The following is a 21832-nucleotide window of genomic DNA, read 5'->3' on the forward strand; positions in this document are numbered from 1 at the left end:
GGCATTGCTCCACGTGGCATTCAATCATTCGGAGCATTTAATGAAAGCATGCTCGACCTTAATGTCGAAGATTGGCGCAGAACACGAGGAGATCCGGTGAATGCCATTGTTGATTCGCTCAAGGCTACCTCTATGGTCGGCCGAGCGGGAGATACAAGCACGGAGGAACCGCTCGGCTAGATTCTTAGTCCAGTCAGTCGGACTGTTCGCCTCCTTCGACTAGACTTGAAGGGAAGGCAAGTGATCCGGTAGTAAGAACAGGGGACCCCACCCTGTGGAGTCAACGCCACGTAGAAGTCACAGGGGACCCCACCCTGTGGAGTCAACGCCACGTAGAAGTCACAGTGGCAGTTGTCCATCGGGAGAGGGCCGGGTCCGACCGGACGGCAGGGCTAGGTCCGACCGGGCGGCAGACCGGCCGTCCGGTGGAATCGAATGTCCCGATCGGACGATAGTCGGCTGATGGTTGAAAGGCACCCTGTCGAAATCAGGGTTCTGGCGCTCAGTGGAAAAGGTCATGGTGCCGAGCGGACCTCACGCTCGGCCAAAGCCATAAGGTAACACTGCTAATAGTCTCCACAAAGTATATGATGGAAAATCTCCCCAAGTAAACCACCACATATGTCCGGCCGGATGTTGAGGTTGCTGTCCGCCCGGACGCCTGATCTGGAGCAATGGGGAAAAGGACAGGGGATGCCTTTTTCTGACAGCAGGTATGTTTCACGTGTAGGCCATGCTCCAAATCCTGTGACAGGGGATTTCGCTGTCCCATCGAGGACATGCCGAGACTGTAGCAGTATGGATTAGGGAAGCTCACTGACAAGTCCTTACTGGGGTATGGGCCATGGACACGTGTACACCTCGGCAGGTGTACACTCACTTCTTCGCTGCCCTATATAAAGGCCCTCATTCTTCGCCGGAGGTATGCATTCTACGCGTTTTGAAGCCATTATTTATTCCTTGAGCTTCGCCTGACTTGAGCGTCGGAGGGTCGCCGCCGGGAACCCCTTCCCGGCTCGACTTCTGTGCAGGTTCGCCGGAGCTTCGTGCCGCCGTCCAAAGATCCACACTAGCAGCCAGGAAGCGCCACGTGCCCAGCGTCCATTGAATCAGCGTTCGGACATGATCATATATGATTTTCATTTTAAATTTTTATTACGTAATTATTCAGACATAAATATAATTTTAAAATATTATAAAATGATACATAATTAGGACAAAATATTTTACTATTTTTTATTTAAAACAAACAATGACACTTCAACTTTTAGAATTACTATCTTATATCCATAAATATTCAATTAATACATTTCGAAAGACCTCGATGCATGATAATCATATTGTAGCATGACCTCGATACATTTCGAAGGACCTCGATGCATAATACTCAATTTATACATTTCGAAGGACCTCGATGCATGATAATCAATTACTATCTTATACAATGGATTTTTGGCAAAATAATCATTGAATAGATTATGATCAGTAGCTTCATGATTACGATTGATCATGTTGTGACCAATAATTGAACCTCGATGCATGCTTTGGTTGCTTTTTTTATTGAGATAATTTAAGATAATTTGATTGTTGGTAGAAATCACTTGAACGATCAGTTGTTGTCTTGCTCCAAAAATTTCTGCATAGTTATCATTATCATAGCTTGAAGATGATAAATTTGATGAACTTTTATTGTTGTTATCCATTTTCTGAGATAATTGAATAGATGAGGTATATGCTGCTTATAGGGGTACATATGATTTGACCTAATAATGAACATATTTGGATAAAATTGCATAGATGATGTGATACAACAATGACAACATCAGGACAAGTTGAGCAGGCGATGTGACCAGACACTAAACACATATTTTTTGTGGTTATATGACATGACCTAATAATGAATACATTTGGACAAAATTGCATAGATGATGTGACACAACAATGACAACATCAGGACAAGTTGGGCAAGTGATGTGACTTGACACTGAATACACATTTTTTGTGTCCAGATGACGTGACCTAACAATGAACACATTTGGATAAAATTGCACAGATGACATGAGACAACAATGACAACATCGAGACAAGTTGAGCAGACGATGTGACCGAATACTAAACGCACATTTTTTTTGTGTCCATATAACGTGACCTAATAATGAACACATTTGGACAAAATTGCATAGATGATGTGATACAACAATGATAACATCGGGATAAGTTGAGCAAGTGATGTAACTGAGCACTGAACACATATTTTTTTGTATTCATATACCATTACTTAACAATAAACACATTTGAACGAAATTGTACAAATGACGTGACACAACAATGACAACTTCGGGATAAGTTGAGTTGGCGACGTGACCTGTCACTGAATCAAAATTTGTATAATTTTATATTCACATTTTTTCACTATATAATGGCTTACTCGATATTGGTATAACAAATTTTATATCAATAAGTTTTGTGAGAGTTTCTCTTCTACTAAAATGAATGCAACCCCTCGACAAGCTCCATACTCATTTGAAGAAGATAAACACTTATATCATGTTTACCTTCATATTTCACAAAATCCAATCATTAGGATCAATCAATCGAAGGATCAATTCCGGGCAAGAATTGAAAAAGAGTTTCATGCAAATCCGAATTTTGTACATCATAGCCGACCACCAAGATCTTTACAAAAAAGAATGATTCTTATCTTAGTGCATTATCCAAAATCAAAGGCTGCATATGACAAATCAAACATTTGAATCCTAGTGGAGCATCTGAACAAGATATTGTAAGTTATTATGCTCATATTCATTTTAGAATATTTAAATTTTATAATCAAAATATAAATTTATTAATATATATCATTGTCTTCATCACTGATGTTCAATTATTTTCTTGTAGTTAACTTGTGCCAAAATGTTGTTAGCAGAAGACTTGAAATACACAAAGGGTTTCAAATTGATCATGTCTAGAGTATTCTCAAAGACATTGAAAAATTTGGCATTGACATTATCAATACTATAGGAATGAAATCACAACTATAAAATGATAATGTTGGTTCATCTTAAAAACAATTCAATGAGGAAGAATTTCATACACCTTCATATCCTTGTGTGTCTGCTTTTGATCTTAATATCATTGATTCAAATAGTGGTGGTACTTCTAATAAATGACCTCCTGGGGTGAAGAAAGAGAAAATGAAGAAAAAAAATGATGAACAACTTACAAAGATAATTAATATTAATGTTCAACTTGTTGAGGCAATAAATGTAAGTACTGCTGCTACTACAAAAATGGCAATACTATGATTTATAAGGAAGGAACTAAAATTTTATTCAAAGATTTGAACTTGATCTCTAACCCGATGATGCATGAATATATTTGCAATGAGAAAATTAGAATTATGCAAAAGAGAATGTAAGTCCAAGGATCTCATTCATTTTCACATCAAGGAGAAGGATCACAACTTAATCAACATCAAGGTGAAGATCAAAAATCTCAAAATCCTACACATATTTTCAGGCAATTTCATAATTATTTTAGTAAAATGGGGAGAAATCTTCTTGAATATTAGTATTATAATATTATTGAAGTAATTTTAAGTTTATGTGTGCTTTATTAGTATCATTTTTATTTGTACTTATTTGTTAAGTTTAGTTACTCATTTTAAAGTTTTTATTAGCAATATTTTGATTTAGTGTGGTTATTATTTTTATTTTGTATGTCAGTGTAATATGGGTAATGTATTTTACATTTATACATATAAATTTTTTTAATATTTTATTGTACTTTTTTAATGAAATTAGTGATATAATTTATAAATGTAATTATAATTAAAACATATTAAATAAATTTCAAATAATAATTTGAATAAATTAAATCTTTACAAATATACATAATAAAATTTAAATATGCTACTATATACACTTAATTTAAATTTATAATAAATAATAATTACATTTAAATATCCACAAAGAAAATAATAATTACAAATTAATTACATTTGATTTTATTAATGATATAATAAAATAAAAAAAAATAAAAATACCCTCTCACACCAAATACACCAAATATGGTGATGTGAATAGTACAATATTAAAGATGGTGTTGTACTATTTACCACACTATATTTGGTGTGGAATTTGACATATGGAATAGAGTATTTTGATGTTAATTTTATACTAAGAGATGCTCTCGAGTGAGTCGTGTAAATTGGAGGGATATGGAAGGATAGTGAGCACTGTGGCTGAGTATTAGTTAAAATAAAACTGAATTAATTGAAATTGAATAAATAATAAATATAATTAATAAAATATTGATTTAATCGGTTAAAATTCAAAATAATCAATTTTTTTAGCTTAAATCTGAATTAAAGTTTTGCTGAAAATAGGAAATTACATTGAAGGCATAGAGAGAGCATATCATTGAGACAAGCAACATGAGAGCAACAAAGTAATGGTGATTGATCCCGTTCGAAAATTATGAAGAAGATTAGTTGAGGATGTGATTTTTGGTTGACTGTGTATAGACTTCGTTCTACTCTGCAACACAAGAAATGTCAGTGCTGAGCGAGGGAAGAGGTCCCTGGCGTTGACCCTCTGACGCTCAAGTCAGTCACCGGAACAGTAGAAGAAAGTAGAGCAAAGTGAAAGCACAAGCATGAATAGTGAATAATGCGTACCTCCACCGGTGCATGGACCCACCTTTATATAGTGTCCCAATGGGCGATGTGCATGCTCCTCAAGGCACGAGCACGCTTCCTCAACCATCCTGTAAAATGACATGTTAGAAAAGTGTCTCTGACACCATACCTTAACAAGATATGAAAATCCTTGATGAGACAATAGAAGCTTCCGTCGTACAATCCTCCTGTTGACCGTGCCCTGTTGTCAGCTGTATTACCTCCCAAAGGGATATTAAAAATACTATAATGGTCTCATTGTTCGGTTGAACATTATAGTCGCTTGGTCAGGACTCCTCCGCTCGGTCGACCTCTGCTTTTCCCCACAGTGACTTGGTTCAATAGATTGTTTCTACCCAATCGGACAAGCGCTCCAGCGACCTAAACGTTCCTTCGATCCATAATGAGCATTTGATGTTCCTATCGTAATGTTCCTGACCGGACGGGTGTTCTACACAGACAAGCCACTTGGCCGATCGGACACTTTATGTCCGATCGGCAGTTGGCATCGCATTCTGCTCGGCCATCTTTGGTGGGACCGTTGACCACCGCTGACCAAGTTGATCACCTGAACTTTGACTTCCATGTCGACTACTGTCTCTGCATTTGACCCACGCTTGGTGGGCCCCCTATATCGCCACATCATAAGTCTTCCCCTCAAGTTTAGTTGAAGGAGACTATAAGTCTGATTGACTGGACCAATATTGTCTTTGATGAACTTTCCCTAATCGGGCATTCTATATTCTAGGGCTGCCGATCAGCTTATATTATCTTCATAGTCGCCATTCTGCCTCATCTTATTAACCCGAGCCTAGAATCGCAGCTCAACTATAAAGAACATTGAAACTTTCTTGCTTACCTGAGTTTAGAGTTGTCGCTTGGCTATTTCTTGATGACTTGGATTTAGAGACGTCGCTCGACTATCATTTGACACACTTGGGTTTAGAGGCGCCGCTCGGCTATATCTTAGTTAGAGATCTGTGCCGATCGAGACGGTTGGCGACAACACTTAGCAAATTTTCACATCTCGTCGCTTTTTCGATCGAGTTCCCTTTATTGGTTGCTAACGTCCTTCCAAGTTCTAGAAGGCTGTGCAAATCTTTGGCCATTATGGTTGAGCAAGCCGCCCATGCCTTTTAATTAAGTCCCATTAATGCTTTCCCGTCGTCAACTACCACGTATCCCAATCTCTACCGTTGCACGCTTGATTTGACAGACAGATATTCATGGATGATGTGACAGACACCTTTTTGAATTCCACAGTCAGATTTCAACTTCGTTATCTGTAATTCTCGATCGAACGACTCAGAACGATCACCCATGGGATTTGTAAACCCTTATTTACTAGCCGTTATCTTCACATTTCCTCGCGTTTTCTTTTTAGCCCATGTTCTTTGACGCCTCTCCTTCTCTTCGTCTTTGTCAACGACATTTCTCAGCAAGCTCTTTCTTTCCTTCTCTTGTTGAGTCTACAATCCGCTTGTTTCTCAGTTTTCTATGACCGTTTCTCCACAACCTCCTATGTCCATCCTTGGGCTTTGGTATACTTCTACTGTGTCAAAGTTCAATGGGGATAAGATCAATCAAATGAAACTTACATATCATTTCCCCTCCGATTATCAAATTGCTATCCCTTCAGCCTATGACTAGCCTCATTTGCCTCCCGCCGGTTTCTTGCCCTTCTTTAAGGACCAATTCTGCACTGGTTTTGATTTTCCCATCCACCCTTTCTTCTCAAATATATGTAAATACTTTCATATCTCTCTACACCAATTAGTGCCTAACTCCTTTGGGATGCTGTGCGGGGTAGTCGTGTGGTTTCGTCTGCAAAACATCCCCTTAGTGCCTCGAGTATTCTATTATTTTTATTATCCCAAGTTGTCTGAGCTAGGGACCTTTCTGTTCCAAGCCTAAGTGGGCTTTGTCTTTTTTGAAAAAAATATCGTCCTCCAATAAGCACTCAAGGGAGCATTATTTTTTCGTTCATTTTTTCGATCGGCCCAAACTTCCCGACTAGCTAGTTGATGGAAGTGATGAAGCCTCCATCGCTCAGCAGATATCGAAGTTGATCAGACTTTCTCCAAGTTGCTTCCAACTTGGCCGGTTAGAAGTATCATATCCATCGACTGCTATTGGAGAGTGTCTTATACATGTTCGGGCTGAGCCCAATCTGAACGCTGTTGCCTCTCACCTTAGGTATGCTCTTTCTTTTCTCAATTTTTGAATCTAACTAACTTTTTATCCTTTTTTGCAGCTTAAATCATGTTGAGGGCACGTCTTACCGGCAAGAGCAAGATCACATACGTGGAGATTAACGTCACGGGCATTGCCAAACTATAGAGTCATGGCCTATAGTCAGTTGACCAATTTGATGACCTGACAGACGAAGTGGGAGGGAACCACATGGCAGCAAGTGAGGCCAGAGCAAGTCAGATAGCAGTTAGCGATGTCGGGACCGCCACAGCTAACCTTCATCTTGATTGGCCTTCAATGTTGTCGATTGTGGTGCCCTCGGAGTCGACCACCTCATGCGAGCCCCTAATACAACGATGCAAGAGGCATTGAGGGGAAGCTTTGTCCCATTCGTCAACCTTTTCTTTGCAGACCCTTGCTTGCATCAGCTCGCCTCCTTCCTCTGAGAGGGACGAGACTTCATCACTCGCCTTTCTCGAGCAGGGGGCCGTCACGATTCCTACTTCCCTGTCCTCTAACCAGACGCCTTCACTATCCGAGTGGTCGTCGGGGACCATATGTGTACCTCCCATTGCGTACCGTACTCCTCTCTGTCGGCCATCCAGGTATCCAATATCCGGTCTCCCCCCATGCCCAACCTCATAGCCTTCTGGTCCGAGTAGGCGGAGACACATAATGACCATCATCCATTTGCCAACTAATGAGTGACGCCACTTGGACGACACCAAGCCCCACTCCCTCAAACACCATATCAGAATTAAAGGATTGTTGGCACAAGTCTGGGCCAATACTCGGGCCCTTGTGGTGACCATTTCACTAGGGGAGCTCGTGGATGACCATACTCAGAAGACCACTGGAGTATGTATATTACTCTTATATTTAGTTGCCTATTTCTCGCTAGGCACTTAGTAACTTATTTTTATTGTAGTTCTGGGTCGAGAGTTTGGTCATGTGCCAGAGGCTGGCCTTTTTAGAGTACGAAGTCCAATAGTTGCGTGCCTCGAGTGACCCCTCCAAGGACTCCCAAACTCATTTTGAAGAGCTGACTACAGAGGTGACTCAACTGAAGAGTAACTTGGAAAGGAGCTTAGAGCAGCTCAGTACGGAGAGAAACAAGAATGCCGAGCAAGCCTCACAACTTGAGAAACTCACTAACCAAGCCAATTCCTTTTAGGAGAAGATCAGCTCCACCAATGCCAGGAAGCTCCAAGCCATCAAAGATTTGGATATGAAGAATAAGGAGGCTCGAGTCTTGGCCTAAAATCTCAAGGAGGTGGAAGCTGCTCTAGTGATCGAACAGGAGAGCTGATTGGAGGAGCAAGTGCCTACTAAGCTTTAGGTCGACGCCAAAGATGCCGAGTTGGCTTTGCTGAAGGTCGAATTGGAGGTGTCCCGAGCAGCCCTCAAAATTTACCAAGAGGAAGAGCCCAGCTGGTTTGAAGTTTTTAAATGTGATTCTCCATTCGGACCCCTTCAACGACTAACTCACAGATCAGGTGCTTCGCCTCTTCAACTTTGGCATTGATGGGACCCTCTAACAGCTGAAGGATTATGGATATCTCTCTCTTATGCTGACCAACAAGATCATAAAATGAGAGAAACTCATCAAGTCCCTTCTAGATGATATAGTTGACTATCTCTACTAGTCATCTGACTAGACTTTAAGTTGCTTCTTGTGCTCCTTTCTGATGTTCTGTAAAATTTTTTCTAATTTTTAATGAATGCATGCCGGTTCGGAACTTCTCCACTTTTGTTAGATTTGGAAGTGTCCTTCCATACATCTCTGTTCGACTCCTATGAGGCTATCTATGTTACTAGTCACCAAGACATCTGATTGCTCATTTCAGCATATGTCGAATAGCCTCTCTGGCTTTGTAATTGAAAAGCTTATCTGCCAATCAGCAGTAGACTGGTGTTATAGTCATCTCTCGACTCTCCACTAACTTTATTTTCAAGTTTATAGTTGCCGTTTGGTTGTGATAATTGACTCTCGAGTTTATAACCGTCGCTTGGATTTTGTTCTTGTTGACTAATGAGTTTATATTCGCCGCTCGACTGTTGATCCAAGGTTTATAGATGCCGCTCGACTATTGATTTCGTTGACTCAAAGGTTTATAGTCACCAATCGACTATTGATCTAGGGTTTATAGTTATCTCTCGACTGTTGATTGGTAGAGTCTAGGGTTTATAGTCACCGCTCAAGTGTTGATTCGTACAGTCCAGGATTTATAATTGCCACTCAACTATTGATTTGTAAAGTCCAGAGTTTAAAGTCGTCGCTCGACTGTTGATCTAGGGTTTATAGTCACCGCTTGACTGTTGAATTCATTGACTCAAGGATTTATAGTTGCTGCTCGAATATTGATCCAGGGTTTATAGTCACCGCTCGACTGGTGAATTCATTGACTCAAGAGTTTATAGTCATCACTCGACTTTTTGATAATATAAACTCTCGGGTTTATAGCCGCCGCTTGACTGTTGATTTCATTTTTTTGATAAAAGATAAATATGTATATGGAATTCAACACAAATATAGGCCAGAGGTACAATCAGTCTCAAATACATCATGTCCAAACAAATGCTAGATCAGTGCAAAATCATTTCATACCGTGTGGGCTAATGTATGCGCAGATACACCAACCTACATCACTCTCAAACAAAATCATACAACAAACTAGCTCACATACGATACTAACATACATCACATCACTGCCACTAATGTGGTGTCATCATCAACATTGTGATCTCGTCTGTCCAGGGCTATTTCTCCTCCTGTCTGTTGTACCCGATCAAGCTTCAAGTCGGCGGCCTCTATCGCCGGCAACCTCATCAAATGTTCCTCTAATCGCTGTAGAGGTTGGCACTCCCATGCCCGGATCTTGTTCCCTCCATGATCTCAGCAAATCCATCAATCGAATGAAACTCTTGCCATCCTCCACTATGGTTGAAGCTTCGGCCATCCTTTGAGCACTACCGTGGGGTACCGCCCGGTGCTAGGGATGGTCCAAAAATAGATTTCAGCAGAGGTAAGGTCCAACACATGATGCTTCTTTCATCCATAAGTCCATAATGTGGCATCCCTCTCTTTAGATTCTCTTCTTTCGACCGTGGATAAACCCTCCTCCATCTTCACTGTTTCCTCGCAAGATTGTCTACCATGTCTGATTGCATCAGCTAGCGCTCTCCATATGTCGCCTCATCTTGGCTGTTGATTTTATTGACTCAAGGATTTATAGTTGTCACTCGACTATTGATTTTGTCGACTCAAGGGTTTATAGTCGCCGCTCAACTTTTCTTGAATAATTTCATATCAAGGGTTTATAGTTGTCGCTCGAATTTTAACTTGGTTGAATGACACAAGAGTCTGGAACACTTGAGATTTTATTCATTGTTCTCCTATACTTATAGGACATACGTTTATACAATTTTATTTGAATTTAATTACGCACCTCTCACCCGACCCTATAGGGCTAGAGATGGTTTGTGCTCCAGGATTGCTTAAGCTTTCTCTCATCTCCATCTTATAGATAGTAAGCTCCCGAGTAGAGTTGTTGAATGACTTTGTAGGGTTCTCCCCACAAGGCTTCTAATTTGGTGATGTTATCGACTGGCTTCACTCTTTTCTATACCAAGTCACTCACCTGGAATGACCTTGGGATTACCCTCCAGTTGTAGCTATGCTTCATGCGCTACCTGTACGCCATGAGCCAGATGGCGGCCTTATCCCCTACTTCATCTATCAGGTTGAGCTCCATAAGTCTCTGATCGGTATTACCATCATCATAAAGTTGCACACAGTTAGACCCTACTCTGACTTCCACTGGAACCAATGCTTCACCCCCGTACACCAGATAGAATAGGGTTATACCGGTCACCTCTCTTGGTGTGGTACAATGAGTCCGCAATATGTTGAGGAGTTCATTGGCCCAACTGCCTCCAATGTGGTCAAGCCGAGCCTGTAACTCTCTGAAGATTTTCCTATTGGTGACTTCCACTTGACCGTTACTTTAGGAGTAGGCCACTGACGTGAAAGCTTATGCAATGCTGTAGCCCTCACACCACTCCTTGAGCCTCCGTCCTACGGACTATCTTTCATTGTTCAAGATGAGCCGACGAGGGATGTCGAACTGACACATGATGTTTTGTCATATAATTTTAATAACCATATGCTAAGTTATTTTGGATAGCAACTCAGCCTTCACCTATTTCGAGAAATAATCTACTTCCATGAGTAGAAATCTTCGTTGACTAGTCACCATGGGAAACGATCCAATGATGTTCATGCCCCATTGGTCGAATGGACAAGACACCGTGGATGCTTTCATCTCCTCGGTAGGTCGGTACTGGATGTTATGATACATCTAACATGACAAGAAAGTGGCCACCGTTTGAGCTGCATCATCTTACAATGTGGACCAAAAGTACCCCGCCAACATGATTTTTTTAGGCCGATGATCTACTGCTTGGATGACAACCGCAGGAGCCTAGATTAACTTCTTGCAAGATGTACTCAATGTCCTTTGATCTGACGCACTTGAGCAGTGGCCTTGAGAAAGCTCTTTTATATAACTGGTCTACAATCAGAGTTAACCGCCTGACCATCTTTTTCAACAAATGAGCTTCCTCCTGATCTGCTGGTGTGATGCCCGATAAGAGGAATGTTGGGATGTATACTATAAGCCTAGCTTTTTGTATGAACATCTATTTTGAAATATTTTGAAATGAGAATCAATTTGGTCAAATGTCTGCATTTTATATTTATATATATAAGTCAATGCATTTGTCCATTTAATTTATATTGCAGATAACATGGAGTGTTGTGTCACACAGAAGATCATGTTATCAGTTTCTTATAAATTATAAATAGTAGCTCACAACTAAGATGGATAGGGACAAACTATTGGAACGGTTGTAGTGTAATTTGGTATTAATTTGTCTTGACTATAAAATTACACTAGTACACTATGTGTGTATTGAGCAGGACCATTTGAGGTTGTTCAATTTATACTGACTATATAAAAGAACAGAACCTTTGTTATTATGGATGTGCGTCGTCTTAATCCTTATATAATAACAAGCACATATACTTAGTATTTATTTCTTTAACTTATCAATGGGTGAGATTTATCCGTTAAATCAATAGGCTTGATAAGTTGAGAAATAGTACTCTTTATATGGTGTATTGTTGATTATAGAAGGAAACTGTGTCCTAATTATTTAGGTTGATGATGTCCCCTTGAGGAGCTCATAAGGATTATCATGTAAACCCTGTAGGTGGACTTAGTCTGGAATGATAATAAAGTTGAGTGGTACTACTCTTGAACTCAGATGTTAATTAATTAAGTTGTTAGTAACTCATTTAATTAACGAACATACGATATCTTAAACATGGGGAGATTAATGCACTTATAATAAGAAGGAGCCCATATTGTAATATCGGATTGGTGCGGTAGTTCAATAATAATCTTTTAGTGGTATGAGTTATTATTGATGGACTTGAGTTGGGTGTTCGGGGCCAACATGGGAAACCCAAGCCCATCAGGAGGCCTAAACCAATTCCTCCTCTAGGTCCCTGTTGTAGCCTCTATATATAAAGCCTCACATCCACTCTTCCATAACCGAGTTTGGTTTAACTTGGTTTGGTTTAACTTAACTTGGTTTGACTTAACATAACTTGGTTTGGTTTAACTTAACTTGGTTTTGTTTAACTTAACTTGGTTTGGTCTAACTTAACTTGGTTTAGTTTAACTTAACTTGGTTTGTTTTAACATAGTTTGTTTATATTTTTTCTAAATAAAATTTTGTTAATTTTTCTTTCTTTGTAACCGACGGTAAGTCTATAAAAAGGAGTAGGATGTGGCCCATAAAACCTAATTTTCTATTATTCCATAACTCCCTTCTCTCCTGTGGTTACCGCCCCCTCTCCTCCTCCTAGGGCCAGCGACACAACCCCCTCTCCTCTCCTTGTGGCCGGCGCCCATTATCCCCTCCTCCTCCTTGGTGGCCGGTGCCACTTCTTCATCTTGGTGGCTGACGGCTTGAAGAAAGGGAAGAAGAGGAAGAAAAGCAAGAAGAGGAAGAAGAGAAAGAAGAGGAAGAAGAAGAGAAGGAGGAAGATTAGAAGGTTTCCCATCATACAGACTTCTTTTGTGGCCGGCGTTTTGGAAGAGAAGCAAAGAAGGGTGGTGTCGTCTTGGTAGATTGTCAAAATGGCCGATGAGACTGAAGGTCGGGGAGGTCGGGAAGCTCAGGATATAACTCAACTATCCATCTCAAGTCCCTTACTTGTTTATGATACGAGAACAACTCGCCAATACTACTCTAAAAATTCCTCATATACCACCTAAAATCCTCATTCCAAATCATTCTCTTCCTATGAGCATCCATGAATTCAAGCATTTGTGTGAATAAATCTCTTTCACTCCTAAAACAATCCTACAAGTGCTTAAATTGCTCGTCCTTCATGCAAAAATTTCTAGTAAACAATCTATTAGTTTGTTCTGAGCCATGATGAAGAGAGTTAATAATAGGACGAAATTCTTCGAAATCGAATCACAAAATATCTCGACTAACCGAAGTCATATTTCTAGGAAGGGAGGTTGGAGGTGGGTTAAACTATTGCTTTGCTAAAGTCAAACGCCAAATCTCCTTAACATGGATTGTGGTCAAAGCCGGGTTGGGCAATCAAAGGGGAAAACTATCCTTAATCATAAGACTATACCCATATTCCTCTCGGGGAATCAAATGAGTGGTTAAAAAAAATTTAAATCCATTCGATAAACATCTTCAATCATTTCAAGACCACTCAGATCATACCCTAATACTTCCGCAATATGAGTAAGCAATACTCCTAAAATAATGGGGGCAGAGGAAGAAGCCTTCCCTAATGTTATCAAGTGCCTTAAAAATAAATAGCCAAAATTAATAGACACATTTTCTATCATTGCCCATAAACAATACAAGTCTGAAAGTCTTACAATTCCTTCTTTACCACCCCTTCCAAATATCGTTCTCCTCATCATCATATGGACATATCAAAAAATTAGGTTAATGATACTAGTACCATTAGAAACATGTGGATTAAAGCAAGACCGTCCACCAATTTGCTCCCATAAATTTGAATTTTCAAAAGCAAGTAGGATTATGTAAGCTCCATCCCTAAGCAAATCCTAGCATACATTAAAATCCTCAAGACTCTGGTAGCTATCCAAATTGATGTCACAAATAAACTCCCAGATTAATGTTAAGATCGAAAACCAACAACTACACAAAGAAATGTTTTAGTAAAAGTCCCGAGTCAAAATTTTCAAGGATTACGCTAGCATTGTGTTTGTTTCGGATTTGAACACTCTTTTTGGGTTTTCTAATTATGAAATGGGGATTTGTATTGAAATGAAATATAAACGAGAAACAAATTTGCAAACACTACAGTTATTTGTTGCAGGAATCAAATAGTTCTTAATAAGAGGTCAAATTCCATAATTCAAACTTACCATGAATGAAATATACCAAATTGCAAGTATCAAACCTTATCTTAACTGACCACTATAGAAATTAACTACTCTATTAAGCTAACTAACTTAACAGCTAACGAAGGGATTTAACAGAAATTGCTAACACAAACAAAGAACACAGAATTACAGTCGTGATTGCTAGACAAACAGTGCAGAACAGAACACGAAAATAGATCTAAGAAAAACAAATTCATGTAAAAAAAAATGAAACTACACACAAATATAAATTATAAACTAAAAAATTCAGAAACAAAATTGCAAGAATAAGAAAATCTAAGCTAAGCTACAAATTGCAGGAAAACTAAACATCCCTACAACTCAAATCTTAAACCAGTCATCTTCTCCTTGCCGTCACACAAAGAAACAGCAGAGAACACTCCAACTGCTATCGGAATGGTTCCTTCAAGCTTCAAGATTAACCTAGATTCACTTGTATCTTCACGCAAATCTCCAGCAAGTTTTCCAAAAGATCACAAGAAATACTAACCTTACTTTGCTGAGAAATACCTGATATTTCTAAACATGTGGATGTGATCTCCTCTGAATCAAATGATGGTTTTGGCTCTAGCTCAGGTGTTGGCGATATCAAAGATGGTGATTCTCGAGACTCTGCTAGCTCTGCATAAGTCCCTACATATTGTTCCACAACATGATCAATTCTTAAAACCTCTAAGGGTTGTGTTGACAAAGGTGGTGATCCTTGAGATGCTGCTTCCACAACACAGCTCCCTACACATTCTTCCATATCATCATCATCAACACATACATCAAAAAATAAACCAACATCTATGTCCTCAATAGGAGAATCAATAACAAGAGGATCAATAACTTCACTTGCAGTTTTAAGTTTATCTACCACATCACATTCATCATCTGAAAATTCAATGTCACTATAACACCCTATAAAATTTTTAGGTAGATCTGAAAACTTATTTACCACTGCATTATCAATAAAATCCTCATCTGAAAAATCCTCATCTTCATATACATTCAAAAATCTGCACTCAACCATTTTAGTGTTACAGGATTTGCCGAAGTCTTTATTTTCATTAACCCCCACTAACCTTTGTGGAAAAGGAACCCTTAGTGAAGGTCCTGGGAAAGACGAAACTTCCTTTTCCCCAAATTCCCTATGAGCTTTTAGAGGAGGTCCAACTTGCTTATCTAGTGTTGGTGTGATTAATCGTAGAGGGAAAGGTACTTGTGGCCTTTGGGAACTTCCTAAAGAAATGGAACTGAGTTCTTGTGATCTTCTATTATTCTTCTCCTCAATTCTAAACATGTCATTCTTCAGAAGTTCTTCATGATTTTTGCCACTTCTCCACCCAACATCATCACACTTTTCATTAGATCTTGATTGTGTAGGAGGGGGATCTTCTTTAAACCATTTTGAAACAATACTATCAAGCTTTGCCCCCAAATGTTTGAACTCCTCACTCTGTGACTTGTGAATTTCAACATTTTTAAGTGGTTGAATTTCATTTTGTTTGACAGGCTCTCTTACATTTATGGCTTGCACTTCTTGAATATCTGAGAGAAATTCCATCCAACTTTTGCTCGACCATTCATGGAGGTTCAATGTCACTTGATCAATTAATGAATAAGCTTCATCTACACTTTTGTCCATAAAAGAACCTCCAGCTGATGAATCCAATAAACTCTTGTCTGAGAAAGAAATTCCCCCCTAGAATATGTGCAAAATCAACCATTTTTCAAAACCATGATGAGGGCACTGCCTTTGAAGACTCTTGAATCTATCCCATGCTTCAAATAATGATTCTCCATATGCCTGACCAAAATTTGTTATGCAATTCCTCATATACAGTGTTCTACTTGGAGGGAAAAAATGATTCAGAAATTGCTTCTCCAATTGTTCTCAACTTGTGATGCTTTGAGGACAGAGAGAATATAGCCAAGTCCTTGCTTTATCCTTGATACTGAAAGGAAATGTCATCAATCGAACTGCATCTGCTGATACTCCTTCACATTTCACCTAATCACAAATCTCTAAAAATGTTTCAAGATGCAAATAAGGACTTTCTGATACTTCTTCTCCAAATTTGTGACCTTGTATCATGAAAATTATCTTTGGGTCTAGTTGGAAACTTTCTGCTTCAATTTGAGGTTGCACAATGGGAGATAAAAATCTTGCAGAAAAGGGTATAGAAAAATTTCTCATGGGCCTGCTTGACATGTTAGTGCCCATGGATATTAAAAAAAAATTATAAAATGAAGAATCAAAGACAAGAAATAAAATGCAATAAGAAAAGCAAGAAAGAAAATGCAGAATTTAAATTGCAAGAAAGAAAGTGCATAATGAAAACAAGAAAGAAGAGATAAAAGGAAAACGAAAAATGTCTAGAATAATTCATATGCTAAAGATTGCAAGACATGTTTACAAAAGAAAATAAGAAAGAAACTAGATCAAAAGAGAAAATAGAGAAAAGTTAGATTAGAGTACTAGAAACCAAGAATGCAAAGTTAGAATTAGAATTAGAATTGCAACAAAAAGAATTGTCAAAAATGTTATTCAAGAAAGGAAAAACTTATGAAAACAGAATTTAAAAAGTTAGATTACAACTATGCAAATGAAAAGAAAAGTTATATCTAGTCTAACTCAATTGATAATATCTAATGTTATAGCGCAGTTCCCCGACAACGGCGCCAAAAACTTGTCACGTTTGGCAAGTGTACAGAAATATCGCAAGTAATATAAAAGATTATCGTATCCACAGGGACTGGAATAAGCACTAGAAATATCTCAATGCGAATTAGCTAAACAACTAATCAATTGGTTTCAAATGCTAAGGATGAAAAACAAATCTAAAATTAAAGATTAACAAACAAGAGTTTGGGGTTTGAGTTATGATAAAGGGTTGTTCTAGGAGTTTTGGTTTCTTTGTAAGATCTCTTGAATGTATATGGTTTACCAATTCTTATTTCTCAATTGTCTAATATTTGTAGAAGGTTGCCGGTTCTCTCTTGCAATAGATAACCGACTTAGGACTGAAAAATGTACCTAAATGTGATCAATTAGATATGAACCTACGTTGTCCTTACACAGGATTGCACCTATTACTATGCTTCCCTCGGATATCAACATAGAAGTTCATAGCTTCTTAACCCATAAAGATACAAGGATTGAATCATAAAATCTATCCTACCCTTATGAATATTCTCATTTCCCCTTCAAGGTTATCCCTCAAATGTCCTTACACGGGCTTGCACCTGTCACGTGGATCCCTCAGAAAATCGAGTGAGAGTTAATCTCTACAAAGTCTATAAGATATCCAAACAATCAATCAAGAATGAGAATTAATCCCTAATCATAATTAATCATTCAAGATCCAATCGATACAAACTAGGTAACATCATAGAAACAAAGAAATGGCAAATCCACACGAGTTTACATCAATTTATCTCACAAATACTCCCTCCATCCTAGAACAAAAAGATCTACTCCATAAAATGAAGAAAGAAAACCAAAGATAAGAAGATTACAAGCATTTCTTCAATCCCAATCCAAGAAGAGGAGAGAAAGAAAACTTATCTACAATATAGCTCCATCTTCGGATCCAATCCTCGCTACCGGAGTCGAATTTGCCAAGATCTCCCTTTAGATCACCCAAAAATCCTCCCAAGAATGGGAAGAATCCACCAAATCTTGCTTTCTCCCCAAGGGGAGAAGATCCCTTTTCAAATCTTCAAAGAGGCTTTAAATAGAGGGGGCTTTCGGGCGCCACACGACCCCGAGGCATGGTCGTGTGAGGTTCACATGGCTAGAGCCTTTCCCCTCTCTGCCATCCATACACGGCCGTGGACAACTCCCATCAAGACCTCCAAGTACGACCGTGTAGATCCACACGGCCTGGACTGCCTCAGCTTTTGGAAACCTGGCACGACCGTGTGGTGCACACGGCCAGAACACTTTTAAGCGCTGGGAACCCTGCACGGCCGTGTGATGCACACGGCCAGGGCCTTCTTGGTCTCTGGAAACCTTACATGGCCATGTAGATCCACACGGCCATGTAAGGATTGAACTCTGATTTGCTTCAAAACTTGGCACGGCCGTGTGAGGTTCACACGGCCAGGCCAAGTTCCTTGTCTGTTTCTCCTGGTTGACCACACGGCCAGAGCACTCCACCCAGGCAGGGCCGTCTGTGGCACACGACCATGTGCTTTCTCCAATGCTTAGCTCATAAGTTTGTCCAAGAATGTAGAATCTTCACCAAATTCGACTCCTGTGTACAAAAAATGCACAAAAAGCAGATCTCCGAACAAAAAGAATAAATATACTAAAAGAAAAGCTGGAAGTATAAAAATGCATGGATCAAGCAAGCTCAAAGTATGTAAATATTGGTTGCTACTCGGAAAATCTAACGGTTCCACTGTACAAAAATTTTGTACAAAGGTCTAATCCTTTTGCTAGCTACCATGTGTTCTTTTAAATTAAACTTGGATCGCCTGCGGAACTTAACACGTTTGATCCTAAGTTTAATTTATTTGTTCTTTTAGGTTTAGACTTGGATCTCCTGTGGAACTTAACACGTTCGATCCAAATCACCTAGGTCACGAAGACAATTAAATATCTATTTCCAAAATCGGCTTCCAGTAATGCATGGCGAGGCACATGGCCTTCTTGGATATGGGAGCAACCACCACCGACTAGACAAAATCTTTTAAGGAAATTAAATATTTAACCTTCCCATAGTAACCCTAGGTTAACCTCTAAGAACAATCAAATCACAAGGAAAAGAAAAAAAACAAAAGAACACAATTTCGAAAACTAATTCGAAAAACTAGAATCGCATGCCTCTTGTATTTGGTATTTTTATATGGAGATAAAACTAACATGATGCGGAAAACAATATTAGTTATACCTTACTTAGTAGATAATGACCTCTTGATCTTCTACCGTATTCCTCTTCTAATCTCGGACGTTGTGTGGGCAACGATCTTCCGAGACGAGGACCACCTAGCACCTTCTTCTTCTTCCTTCAAGTTTCGACCAAGCAAAACTTCTAATGGATGAAGATCTTTTTCCACCAACCAAGCTCCAAAGGATGCAAGCTTTCTCTCCTTCTTCTCCAAGCTAGGATCCGGCCACCACTTGATCTCCAAGAGAGAAGAGAGTTTCGGCCACAAGGATGGAGAGAAGAGAAAGGGAAGAGCCGACCACACCAAGGAAGAAAAGAGGGAGAAAAATAATAGAGGTTGTTCATCTTGAAGGCACCCAAAACCCCCTCTTTTATAATCCTTAGCTTTGGCAAATAAGGAAATTTAATTATAATAAAATTTCCTTAACTTTCCTTGACATGAATTAATTAAGAAAAATTAAATAAAATTTCCTAATTAACCATGTCATGGCCGGCCACCTCATGGAAGAACAAATAAGACAATTTTCAATCAACCAATTAAAATTCCTTATTTGTCTCCGGAAATTTTAAAAAATAAAATTTCCCTTTAAAATCCCTTCATGGTTGATAAAAAGAAATTTTTATAATTTTAATTTTTCAACATGTGAATAATTTACAAAGAAGAAAAATAAAATATCTTTTCAATCTACAAATAAGGAAAGAGATTTAATCTCTTTTCTTAATCTTTTGTAGAAACTTATAAAAGAGATATTTTAATTTTTAATCTCTCCAATAAATTATATCTTCCACATAAGAAAATTTTAAAATTAAAATTCTTTTCTAATTTAATAGGGTCGGCCACCTAAGCTTGGGTTCAAGCTAGGGCCGACCACCCATGGACCAAGGCTTGGCCGACCCTAGCTTGGTCCTCAAGCTAGCTTGGGCGGCGCCTACAACATGGGTATGAAGGTGGGTATAGTACTCTATAAATAAGAGGCTACGATAGGGACTGAGAGGAGGAATTGGTTTTGGTCTCCCGATAAAATTAAGCATCCCGTGTTCGCCCCGAACACACAACTTAATTTTATCAATAATAATTCAAACCACTAAAGAACTATTATTGAACTACCGCACCAATCCCAAATTACATTTTTGGGCTCCTTCTTATTATGAGTGTGTTAGTCTCCCTGTGTTTAAGATGTCGAATGCCCACTAATTAAGTGAGTTACTAACAACTCATTTAATTAATATCTTAGTCCAAGAGTAGTACCACTCAACCTTATCATCATGTCGGACTAAGTCCACCTGTAGGGTTTAACATGACAATTCTTATGAGCTCCTCTTGGGGACATTATCAACCTAGATCACTAGGACACAGTTTCCTTTTATAATCAACAACACACACTATAAGTGACATCATTTCCCAACTTATCGGGCTAATTGATTTATCAAACTAAATCTCACCCATTGATAAATTAAAGAAATAAATATCAAATATATGTGCTTGTTATTATATTAGGATTAAGAGCACACACTTCCATAATAACTGAGGTCTTTGTTCCTTTATAAAGTCAGTATAAAAGAAACGACTTCTGATGGTCCTACTCAATACACTCTAAGTGTACTAGTGTAATTATATAGTTAAGATAAACTAATACCTAATTACACTATAACCTTCCAATGGTTTGTTCCTTTCCATTTTGGTCGTGAGCTACTGTTTATAATTTATAAGGTACTGATAACATTATCTTCTGTATGTGACACCACATACTACGTTATCTACAATATAAAATAATTGAACAACTACAAACAAATGTAGATAATTTGACCAAATGTGATTCTTTATTCAAAATAAATATTTACAAAAACTTAGGCTTTCAGTATACACTCTAACAGTAAATGTGCGTCAAAACATGCATAAAAGTATATAAAATCTACGCACATCACACCCCCAGACTTAAACCTTTGCTTGTCCTCAAGCAAAATGCTGCAATCTAAATTCATATGTTCTACAACGCATTCATAAACCCTAATGTACTTTCCTAACTCTATCAAAGAGTTCCAATAACAAGCATAATCATGGAAACAAATCAAGTATGACTCAAGCTTAAGTATCCTGTGCACAGTGTAAAAGTAACTCAAAAACCCTTCAAGTTTCAATCTATGTCCTAGTCAAGTCGTCATCAAATTTGAATTCCTAATGTTTCCGATGAGAGATAAGTAACCAGTGATAGGCACTTACTTGCCGCTCACTTGGTTCATATTTCTCAACCACCCAAGGTCTCAAAGGTGTGCTCAATCTCAAGAGAAGCTAAGCAGTCATTTCCCTAGTAACCTAACTCGGTCTCAAAGGGGTGACTTGCTAGATTCCACTCACGACAACTATTTTTTATATCCCTTATTTTTTATTTTTTTTCATTTCTTTTCTTTTTCAATTTTTTTTTCATAAGTATTTGCATTGGGCAAATCTTATTTCACAAGTGTACTTTTAGCACAAATGTTGGGATATTTTGATTTTTCCAAATGAGCTTGCATGAGTTGAGCCTCATCCAGTAACCAAAATAAAGTTTGAAAAATCACCATGGAAACCAAGT

At 38.6% G+C, this 21832-nt stretch overlaps 1 non-coding gene across 1 annotated transcript; it reads left to right on the plus strand.

The window, feature by feature from the left end:
- The first annotated feature begins 16097 nt into the window (after positions 1-16097).
- On the plus strand, positions 16098-16203 carry LOC122039156. Its single transcript, XR_006128047.1, has one exon. It is a non-coding gene; the product is annotated as a small nucleolar RNA R71 (small nucleolar RNA).
- The last annotated feature ends 5629 nt before the right edge of the window (positions 16204-21832 follow it).

This window comes from Zingiber officinale, chromosome 1A, assembly GCF_018446385.1.
Source record: "Zingiber officinale cultivar Zhangliang chromosome 1A, Zo_v1.1, whole genome shotgun sequence".
Taxonomy (NCBI): Eukaryota; Viridiplantae; Streptophyta; class Magnoliopsida; order Zingiberales; family Zingiberaceae; genus Zingiber; species Zingiber officinale.